Raw genomic sequence first — 12,553 nt, forward strand, 5'->3', positions numbered from 1 at the left:
TTGCGCGAATTTTTAATCATTTTTTGTAATTACTTTTGCAGCTCTTTTAATTTTTGTTTGTTATCATTTTTTTTCCAAAGAAAAATAACAATTTGTTATATAGAAGTCGTCCGGTTTTTATTTTTTAAATTGCGTTTATATTTCGTCTTTTTTATTAATTTCTCTGGAAAAAAAAGACTTTCAAACCCGAACAAACAAACTCTCGCGTGTATGTTTTCTTTCTAAAATTGTATTTCTTTTGCTTCCTTTATTACCGGCGAGAAGAATTTTTCCACAAAAGAATTTTTATTCGCTGCAAACGAACTTGCGCGAATTTATCACTTTTTAAATCACGTTTCATTAATGTTTCCATGTTTCAATGTCTTTTTTGTTTTTTTTATATAATGTGAAAAAAGTGTTTATAAATATTAATAACAGTGTAAAAAAAATTGTTTTCATGGTTCGTTTCTTTTCGTTTGCAATCATGCTTTTTGCAATATTATTATTTTTAAATATTTTGCAAATATTTTCTTTATAATTTTTTTGTACGCTGCAAACAAATCTGCGCGTAGTTTTTTTAAAATTGCAGTCGAAAGTTAATTTTTTTTCCAGTGATTAAATATTTTATAGTTTTATGATTACAATCTAAAAGAGTGCCTAAAAAGTTGAGTATCAATTTGAATAACTTTTCTTCTAATTGTTTCTATTTATTCATTTGTTTATTTACTTTTAAATTTATTTACTAATATATTTACTTATTTATTTGTTTATTTACCTATTTATTTATTTTTTTACTTATTTATTTACTTATTTACTTACTTATTTATTTGTTTTTTTATCTATTTATTTATTTTTGTACTTATTTATTTACTTATTTATTCACTTATTTACTTACTTATTTATTTGTTTATGTATCTATTTATTTATTTTTGTACTTATTTATTGACTTATTTACTTACTTATTTATTTATTAATTTTTAAAATTATTTATTTGTCTTATGCAGATAGCAATTAAGACCCATAGAAAAATAATTTTTCAATAGAATCTTTTTTTTGTTTCAGTTTCAGAAAATAATGTAAGGTAAAATTGAAAATTCTAATTCATACATATAGAAAAGAAAATTGTTTGAATTATTGGGACAAGAAAATAAAATTAGTTCTATATTAACAATCTTAATGTTAAATTAATGAATTCTTTTTCTCCTTGCAGGTAAAAATTAACTTTTAGTTTATTAATAGGATAAAAAATTTATTGCTTCAATATTTTGTTTTAAAAATGTCTTCCAAACTATATTTGAAAAGAAAATCGTGGATTTATTTTCAAAATTTTATTCTAAGATTATAAATTTTCATAATGAATAATATTCATAAGATTCACTTAAATTCTCCACGTGTGATAACGTTACACAAAAACATGTATTCTGAAATTAAGAATTAATTCTTAATTTCACAATACATCCAGAAAAAAATTTTTTGTTAATTCAAAGAAATCATTTTCTTAGACTCCTTTTTGTTGCATTCAAAATTGATGTTTCTTTTAAACAAAAAGGGGGTTTTTGACTCATTTGAAAATGTTTTTTTTTAATTGAAACAAATTTTTTGTTTGAACTAAAGAAATTTATTCTTTATGTCACAGAAATTTTGTTTTTGATATATAGAAATGAAAAAAAAGAATTAAATAAATAATTCTTTAATTTAAAAAAAAATTTTTAATTCAAAGAAAATTTCTTTGATTTAAACAAATTTTTTATGATTTTAACAAATATTAGATGATTTAAACAATTTTTTTTAAACCAAGAAAATTGTTATTTAAATCAAAAAAATTCTATCATTCATATAGAATCAAAGATAATTTCTTTAATTTATAAAGGGAAATAATTCTTTGAAACTATTAAATCGTTTTTGTATCAAAAACATTTTTTTTTTAATCGAATAAATTTTCTTTAAATAAGAAAAATCAATTTTTTATTGAAGAAACAAGTAAAAGTAAATGATTTCATGAAATCAACGAGAACTTTTTCTTTAGCACTAATTTTACACCCAAAAAAACAGATTTGTTTGAAACAAAGAAATCCTTTTTTAAAATAATTTTTTAAATTGAAGATAAAATTTGTTTGAATTGAACAATTTATTTTACATTGTAATAGATGTTTTTTTTCTTTAAGAAAAAATTAATTCTTAAATGTTTTGAAATTATGAAATTTTTTCTTTAATTGATATCTTTAATCCAAAGAAGCAGCTGACAAAATTCAATTCTTTTGGAAAAGAAACATTACATATTCTATTCTATTTTTCAATTACAAATTTTAATTGAAAATGAAATTGAAACTTTTTTAAATTTTTAGAAAATAAAGGAAAAAATTTTACTAAAAAAAAATGTTCTGTTACATTTATTTACGAACATATTTAATTGTAAAATTATTCGAAAACATCTATAACTTTTTTTTAAATAAATATTTAAATATTATTTTTCCGTAGGAATTAAAATTTTTCTAAACATTCTAATTCAAATCTTTTTAAATTTAATAACTTATAATAATTCGTTTGAACCCGTGTAAGATTGAATAAATAAATAAATAAATAAATAATTAAAAATGACCGAGTGATAAAATCATTGAATATATTATTACAGTAACTTTTTCAAAATTATTTTCATCATTTCAAATCAATTATTATTTTCTACAATTTTTAATTATTTTTTATGAAAATAATTGAATTCATTAAAATAATTTTTATTGTTTATAAAAATAATTGAATTATTGCAAAGGAATTTATAAAAAAATTTGCAAATAATTGAATTCCTGGGAAATTTTTATTATTTATGAAAATAATTAAATTGTTTGGGTAGGGGAACATAGTCTAGGTCGGCCACCTTTTTGACTTTTGTTTATAACTTTTTTTTAAAAATGAATTTGGACAATTGAAGTATATGGTTGGAAAGTCCTGTTTAATAGGAACATTTTTTCTGTACAAAGTAAATTGACAGGTTTAAAAATGAAAAAGTTATAAAGATTTAAAAAAAAAAAAATTTGTAGTCCAGGTTAGCCATTACAGTCAAGGTCGGCCATGTTTAAAATTCAAAGGGCATTAATCGTTAAAAAATAAAATAACATGTTTGGAGTTACGGAAAATTGATTCTTTATTGTTTACAGTTTGTAACTTAATGAAATAACAAAATAATAACAATAAACAATATAAAAAAATAAATATAAATAAAAAAAAGTTTTGCACTAAAATATTAATAAAATTAAATAAAAATATTAATAAGATGATCAATTATATTATGAGTTATACAGAATTGCAGTTTTTGCAAATGAAGTAGCTCGTCCTCAACTTTGCGCATTTTAAACACATAGTGGCCGACCTTGACAGTAAGTAACATTACCGAATTGTTGTAAACAAAAAGAAATACGTTTCGGGATTCGATTTTTTACTTTGTTTTCCTTTCAACCATGAGTCCCACAAATTTTCTGCATACTTGCCTTGACGATTCAATTTGTTTTTTATCTTTTATTAATGGTTTTTCACATTATGCACAAAACTTTTTTTGAGCTTTTTTTGTACCGACGTCACAGAAAACACAATTTTCGATTTTCCGAAAATGTAATTGAACAAAAAGTTAGGTTTCACTAAGACAAGCTTCGACAAAAATGCGCGTAGGTGGCGCTAGTGAACTTGACAAAAAAACGCGAGTGGCCTACCTAGACAGTAGGCCAACCTTGACTACATTCCCCTACTATTTTTGGGAATTTGAAATTGATCTGAAAATAATTGAACTTTGGGGAAGAATTTTGTTATATTTATAAAGATAATTGGGATTTTGACCAGAATTTTTTTTTAAATTTGAAAGATAATTGAATTTTATGAGAAGAATTTTATCACTCTTGAAAATAATTGAATATCTGCAATTATTTGTAATTTTTCCATAATTTAATTTTTCTAGTGTTTTCAAAAAAAAATTTGAATATTAAATTTTTAAATTCTATTATTTTTAAATATGCTAATTTTATTCTAAAAAGTTAGCCGCGCGCTTTAGCGCTCGAATTAAAGTATAAAAAAAGAAATGCATTACAACTCATTAATTTAAAAAAAAATCTATATATCTCATTAATTTAAAATTTATTCTCTGAAATTTTTCTTTCTTTTTTTTTTTAATTAAAAAATACTAAATGTCAAGCTTTGCAGAAAGCATATATAGATGAATAAAGTCTGACAGACGAAAGGGTGGAATCGTGTGAAAAAGCAAGTTTTCAAGCTTGTGTCGAGATCATATATTGTATATAGTGGTGAAACAGAAATCTTGTCTGCCAGTATGTATACCTCGAGGGGTGACCCTCCTCACATACGGTAATATATGTAGCAGAGGGGCGATCAGCTGACTGAAGAGTTGGGGGCTCGCGAGAGTTTCCTACATGAAACCTACACCATGCTTTGACAGTTAAACGTCAGCTGCCGTGCAGCTTGTTTCATGAAATATTTTCTCAATTTTTCCACTTTATAAAAACAATAACTAACTCAAAAGTAAAAAAATTTTTTACTTTTACGAAAATTCAAGAAAATATTTAAAATATTTTTTCAATAAAATTGAATTTTCCATATTTGAAGTATATCAATAAATTAAAAGCAAAATACCGAGTAAACGTTAAAGTTCAACAATGTACAATCAGTAAATATTGTCGGGTAGAAGCATACATTATTGATAACGTTATCACACGTGGAGAATAGAAGTGAATCTTGCAAATATTATTCAAATATAAATGAAAAAATTTTCTTAGAAAAAAAAGAAAAAGAATTTTAATAATTAAGTTTGTAAATCTTTTTTTTTTCTGTGATTCATAATATAGAGGAGAGCTTTTCTGGGTAATTAGAAAGTTTTCACGACACATTGGATATGTTTTGCTAAATTGGACCGGAAGTTTGAATATAAATGGTGTGGAGAGGACAATAGTGCAAAAGATCTTTTGAATTCTACAGTGTGCAATTAACCTTGTTTTGCCTCATCCTTGAAGTCAATTTGATGTTGAGTCATGTCACGGGCCGTTCAGTTTCTTGAAAAGGTAAATAAACTTTACTTTCAGTATTCCATTCATTCAGCATTAAAATCTTATATTATAAATAATGCGTATGGTGTACAATAAGATTTTTCCGCTGAAGAACAAATAAAAAATGCTTTTTCTTCTCAGGAAAAGAATGAACAAATTTTCAAACTTTTACAAATGTTTACAAATATTTACCAAGGTTTACAAATGTTTACAAATATTTACCAAGGTTTACAAATGTTTACCAATGTTTGCAAATGTTTACAAATGTTTACCAATGTTTACCAATGTTTGCAAATGTTTAAAAGTGTTTACAAATATTTACCAATGTTTACAAATGTTTAAAAGTGTTTACAAATATTTACCAATGTTTACAAATGTTTAAAAATGTTCACAAATATTTACCAATGTTATAAATATAGAAAAATGTTTACAAATTTTCCCAAAATTTATATGACTTAAAAATATGGTTTATACAATAAAATAGAATATTTGATTCAAACATAATTTTTTTTAGTGCAGTGCTTGTAAAATATACAGTACACTAGAACCTCAATTATTGAGACATCCACCATCTGTCTTGTATGTTTTGATAATTGAGTCTCTAGTGCACTATATAATAAATATATTATATTATATTACATTATTATTTATTTACTTGTAAATATAATTATTAAAATATTATTATTAAAATATAATTATTAATATATTATTATTATTATTATTATTATTATTTTTTATTATTATTATTATTTTTTATTATTATTAATAATAATATCTACATTATTAATATTTTCGTAATTATACAAATAATTTTGTAATTTAATTAAATTAATTTAACATTTCTAGATAATTAATATTACCATTTATTTTATTTATTTCGATTTATTATTTATAACATTAATTTAATTGTCTTTCTTAAATTGAATCATTTCTTGCGCGCAGGTGTCGATTATAAGACACGAAATTCCTTCCCGTTGATTTGTCAGTTTTGATAAAGAATAAAAAATAAGAACGAAATAATAAGAAAAAAAAATCAAGTTCTTAACAAAATAAAATATAAAGTAAATAATTAACAGAAATTAATTTTACTTAATGTTAATTGCTACTTAAGTTTTTTTTTCTAAAAATTTATTCCCAAGTTTTTACAGTTTGTCGATTTTATTTTATTTTATTAATATTAATTTAATTAATTTTATTTTATTTATCTCACAGATTTTTGATAATTTTTCTATTTTTGATTCAAATTATTGAAATTTTATTTACTTAACAAATTAATTAATGGTATTTATAACTTTTTTTAAAAATAAATATTTAATCAATATTATTTTTCCATAGGAATTAAGAATTTAAAAAATTTCAAATACAAAACTTTTTAAATTCAATTACTTATAAGAATGTTTTATAATAATTAAGGATGACCGAGTGATAAAATCATTGTTTTTATATTATAAGAATATTATTAAAATAATTTTTTCAAAATTATTTTCATCATTTCAAATCAATTATTATTTTCTGCAATTTTTCATTATTTTTCATGAAAATAATTGAATTCCTTAAAAAAATTTTTATTATTTATAAAAATAATTGAATTATTGCGAAGGAATTTTTAAAAAATTGGTAAATAATTGTATTCCTGAGAAATTTTTATTATTTATAAAAATAATTAAACGTTTGCGTACTATTTTTGGGCATTTGAAATTGATTTAAAAATAATTGAACTTTGGGGAAGAATTTTGTTATATATTTATAAAGATAATTGGGATTTTGACGAGAATTTTTTTTTAAAATTTGAAAGATAATTGAATTTTATGAGAAGAATTTCATCATTCTTGAAAATAATTGAATTTTTGCAATTATTTGTAATTTTTCCAAAATTGCATTTTTCTAGTGTTTTCAACAAAAATTTGAATGACAAATTTTTAAATTCTATTATTTTTCAAATTGCTAATTTTATCCTAAAAAGTTAGCTGTAAAAATAAGTAATTAGTCAAAATAATTATTAAAATAGGAACAATAATTGTAAAAATAATAATTAAAATAGTAACAGTAAAAATCATAAAAATAAAAAGTCACAATAATTGTAAACATATGAAAAAAAATAATTACATAATTAATAAATAACTGTTGTTAATTATAAACATTGCCTGCCCAGTTAAAACTTTTTTGCATCCCCTTATTTAGATATTTATAAAAGGTGCAAATTTTCTTTTTTCTTCTCCAAAGCACTACATATATACATTTAAGGCACTTCTAAAAAAGTAAAACGGATAAAAGTACCGTGATACCGTAAATGAAAAAAATTTATAATTATTTCTTGAAAAATCGTTAAAAGGAAGTTGTGGAAGTTGTGTGGAGCTTGTTGAATTTATGGTCAATGCTCCTTTTATAAAAATTGTGTAGAATCACGCGACTTAAAGAAATATACATATACAATACAAGTTTATAGACATGCTCGCAAAATACTTTGTAAATATGCACTTAAAAAAAAAACAAGAAGTGGAAAATTAAAATTCGTTCCTGTAGACTTACTTTTGTTTATACACATATTTTAATTCATTATTAATGGACATAGTATTATAATTATATGAGTTACTAGGTTTAAACGAATGGAATTTCCACCCTAATGAATATTGTCTGCGATGTTTATCTATTAGATGAGTCCCTGTGTGACTTGAAAAGGAAATTTTTAATCAAGCTTATTATGAAAATATACACACCCACTTGCGCGATATTTACCTATTCGTATCAGTTTTTTTTTTTTTTTTGTTTTTTTGTTTTCTAATTAACAACTTTATTTTCTATCCAAATTTAGTTCACGACTTTAATAATTTTTTTTATTCATCATCTCATTAAATAGTTGCTAAATAGGCTTTTAGTGTTTTATGCTTTTGATATGCATTAAAATTAATTATCGCTTTTTGTAGTAATTATTTTTGTATAATTACTTTATTGTGTGTAATTACTTCATTGCAATTTCCTAATAAGTCAAATAATTTTTTTAACTAACAGAGAATGACAATTTTTGTAAAAAATTTTTTTGTAAAGGGGGAAAAGGGGAGAAGGTGTTTTAAGGGATATTATTAATTTCAGGGGATAAAGAAGGAGGAAGGGGGAAAAAAGGGGACTAACTTTAATCCCTGTAACTAATTATAATTAATAGTGATAAAAAATAATAACAAAAATAAATAAAAAATAATAACTATAAAAATACTTTTGTACAAAGAGCAAGTCCCGTTTATATTCAAGTAAATAAATAATCAACAATTATAATAAATAATAAATAATAAATAATAAATAATAAATAATAAATAATAAATAATAAATAATAAATAATAAATAATAAATAATAAATAATAAATAATAAATAATAAATAATAAATAATAAATAATAAATAATAAATAATAAATAATAAATAATAAATAATAAATAATAAATAATAAATAATAAATAATAAATAATAAATAATAAATAATAAATAATAAATAATAAATAATTGAGAAAAAAAATTATTAGAACAGGTAGAAATAAAAAAATAAAAAATAAAAAATGTTTTTAAATTAAAGAGAAAAAAATAGTTAAATGAAAACAAATTAGAGAACAAATGATTATTATATACGTACACACATATATATACGTATATGTTGTTCATGAGTGTATGTAATAATCGTAAGTGCTTAAAAGGTTAATGTATAGTGCTCAGATTACTCCAACTAGAAATAATAGCATTATTTTGTTACCGAGAATCAGGGCATGTAAATGTATTGTAAACACTACTATGTGTGATAAATCTCTCTGTTAAATTAAACAAAAAAAAAAAAAAAGAATCGATTAAAAAAAATATTTCAGGCATAGATCTCTTTATTCATATATATATATATATGAATGTGGATCACAATAATTTCTCCATCGACAGTTACTAATGCATGTGGGAGTAATAACATGTTACCTAATTATTCGCGCTCATTACTATAATAAAGAGAATGTGATAGTTTAATAATGTATATATGTATAAAGATAGAATACAATCAGGTTGCACGCCTCTCTGCAGATTTGGAGAACTCCTTTATAGAAATGGAAAGCTCATAAATATTGTTATGAGATGCATTTTTTATTATCTTGCTATTATGCACTCATTTTAAGAAACTTTTCATTTGTGATATTTATTCTTCCTAATGAGCTCTGTGAGTCTCACGGATTTTTTTTTAGTTTAAATTTATTGTATCGTTTGTTTATTAATACATGCGAAAAATTTATTTATTTTTATTTTATTTGTAGGTACGTTTTATTCATCAGGGTTTTCAAATTTATTTTTTTTTTATTTCATTTCTTCTTTTTGTTCTCTTTTGTCATTTTGTTTCGTTTATATTGAATAATACTTTTTTTTTATTTATTCTTGTTTTTTAATTCTGGTTATTTATTGTTTTAATTTCATTTATTAGCTTTTCTGTATGTTTTTCCTTTATTTATTTATATTTATTTACATTTTTCAATTTTATTTACTCATGTTCTTTTATTGTGATGTTTTTTTATTTAATTTCAATTTTTTTTTATTTACTCATTTTTTGAAATTTAGTTTATTTACTTTTTTTAATTTTCATTATTACGTTTTTTATTCTTGTATATATACAATATTTTATTGTGATGACAGAAAAAAAGTATTTGCTTACTAAAAGAAATCATTTAATTCGAATTGTTTCATCGATTAAACATTAATTTTTCATTGATTCAAAAAAATGCATTTAATTAAAAAAAAATGTTAATATTTGACTCAAAAAAAATTTATTTGATTCAAAAACAATTTATTCGATTCAAACAAATTTTTTTTCAATTTAAAAACAATTATTGAGTAAAAAGAATTTCTTTGAATCAAAAATAATTTATTCGATGCAAGAAATTTTTTTCAATTTAAAAACAATTTATGTGAAAAAAAAACAAAATTTCTTTGATTAAAAAACAATTTATTTGTTTCAAAAAAAGTTTTCTTCTTAAATTATTGAAGAATTATTTCTTTGGCACAAATATTAATGATAAAATTTGTTTGATTTAAAGAGCAATTTTCTTTGATTCAAAGAAAATTTTGTTTAAATAAAGAAAAAGTTGTTTAAACCCAAAAAAAAATTTTTTTGAATAAAAAATTTAGAAGCAGTTACGAATGATTGCAGAAATTCAATTATTTAAATCAAAAGTAATAAAATTTTGAAAAACATTCATTTTTCAATAAATTATTTATTTTTGCATTCAAATAATTGAATTCTCATCGAATTTTCGAATAAAAATTGATTTAAAAATTAATTTCAGTTAAAATTTTACATAATAATTGAATATTAAAATTATTATTGCATGAATTTAAAAAAATAATTAAATTTTGAATATATGTTTGAAAATAATTACATTTTTCGAAGAATTTACTTTAAATTATATTAAAAATAATTGAAATCCTATGAAAAATTGTATTATTTATGAAAATAATTGAATTCTTAGAACGCATTTTATTACATTTTTTTTAAATAATAGAATCCTTTTAAGAAATTTTATTAAAATAGCAGATTTTGAAAATATTTCAATTTCAACAAAGAATTTCATTATTTGTGAAATGGAATTGAATTCTTTTAAAAAATTATTGAAAATAATTACATATAAATTAATTAAATTAATTAATTATTATCGCGGAATTCATTTAAAATTGTATTAAAAATAATTTAAATCCTAGAAAAAATTTTATTATTTATGATAATAATTGAATTCTTCCAACGAATTTTTATTAGATTTTTTTTTAAATAATTAAAATCCTGTAAAGAATTGTATTATTTATGAAAATAATTGAATTCTTGGAACGCATTTTATTACATTTTTTTTAAAATAATTGAATTCTTTTAATAAATTTTATTAAAATAGTAGATTTTGAAAATATTTCAGCGAAGAATTTCATTATTTGTGAAATGTAATATAATTGAATTCTTGCAAAAAAATTTTGAAAACATCGAGGAATTTATTTAAAATTATATTAAAAATAATTGAAATCCAATGAAAAATATTATTTTGGAAAATAATTGAATTCTTGTAAAGAATTTTCAATATTTTTTTTAAATAATTGAAGTCCTGCCAAAAATTTTATTATTCATGAAAATAGTTGAATTCTTCGGAAGGATTTTATTAAAGTTTTTGTAAATAATTTAATTTTTTTTTTTGAAAAATTTTATGGATATTTAAATTATTATAAAACATGAAGATATCAATCACTCCGAGTCTTCGACTCGGAGCAATCGCTATCTTCATGTTTTATAAAAATATATTCTTATAAGTTATTGAATTTAAAAAGATTTGAATTTGAAATTTTTTGAAAATCCTAAATTCTATGGAATAATAATAATGATTAAATATTTATTTAAAAAAGAATTTATTGATGTTTTCGAATAATTTTACAATTTAAAAAAATTCGTAATTAAATTGTAATACAACAGTTTTTTGAGTATCTAATTATTTTTATAGTGAATCAGAATATTCTTTAGGGTCAGGGAAAAATTCAAAATTTTGTCTGGAAATCAGGGAAATTCTTCAAGTTTTTTATTTTAATAATATTTTTACATTTATATTATAATTAGAGTCTAATAATAAGTTTTGTTGCAATTTTTTTGCAAAATTCAAAAAAAACAAAAAAAACAAATTCAAAAAAATTCAAATTCAAGTTTTGCAAATAAATTGCAACAAAGATTATTATTAGGTTCTAATTATAATAAAAATGTTAAAATAATATTAAAATATAAAACTTGCAGAATTTTCATGGAATCTTCACGGAAATTCCATGAAATTTTTTGACGTGGGTTAACATACAGGGTGAAATGTGAATTTTTCGGAAATGTGCTTTATATTTGAAAAAAAAAAAAATTTGTAAATAGAGAAAAATGAATATCAGATTTCGCGTGTACCTGTAAATTTATATTATGTATATAATATCGATTACTGTTTGTTGTCGGTTCGGAATATCATCACCCCCTCTTTCTTTTTTCCTTTTTGCACTTATGTATCTATATAGGGAGAAAAGTAAAACATTGACTATATAACGGATGCAAGGGGCTCACGTGTCGTGAGAAATTGTTTCACCACACGTGTGAGATGCGTCCTTGTCCCCTTAACCGTGACGCAAATGCATGGAAATATGTGTAGAGGGATTATTCTGAAAAAAAATAAACCCCCATTGTCCTCTTTATTCGCACACAAAACAAAAATCATCCTTTTATTTCACCCCGTTGACTTTTAACTCTCGATTATGCTAAATCACAGAAAAGTGACCATATTCATAACACGCCAGAGAGAAAGAGTGCGAGAGACAATAAAAGTTTAGAAATTAAACTACGTGTGCAATATTTTTTTATTTGGAAAAAAATTTTTTTCATCATTTAAAAATAATTATAGTAATTTTAATTTAATTTTAAAGTAAATAATAATTTATTAATAACAATTTTTAACTAATAATATTAATAACGCGGCTATAAAGTGAAAAAAAAATTTATTCGATTCAAAGAAGCTCCAA

General features: G+C 21.4%; 1 protein-coding gene across 2 annotated transcripts in view; it reads left to right on the plus strand.

Moving 5' to 3' along the window:
- The first annotated feature begins 4,425 nt into the window (after positions 1-4,425).
- LOC122508549 (CYFIP-related Rac1 interactor B) overlaps positions 4,426-12,553 on the plus strand; it is a 41,338-nt gene continuing 33,210 nt past the window's right edge. The window contains exons 1-2 of one of the 2 annotated variants that reach the window (XM_043621971.1): positions 4,426-4,500; positions 4,824-5,036. The gene's annotated coding sequence lies outside the window, so the exon portion shown is untranslated. Of the gene's footprint in view, positions 4,501-4,521; positions 5,037-12,553 lie in introns of those variants that run through there. The other variant, XM_043621970.1, reaches the window with a different exon arrangement.

This window comes from Leptopilina heterotoma, unplaced genomic scaffold, assembly GCF_015476425.1.
Source record: "Leptopilina heterotoma isolate Lh14 unplaced genomic scaffold, ASM1547642v1 Lhet_54, whole genome shotgun sequence".
In the NCBI taxonomy this organism is placed as follows: Eukaryota; Metazoa; Arthropoda; class Insecta; order Hymenoptera; family Figitidae; genus Leptopilina; species Leptopilina heterotoma.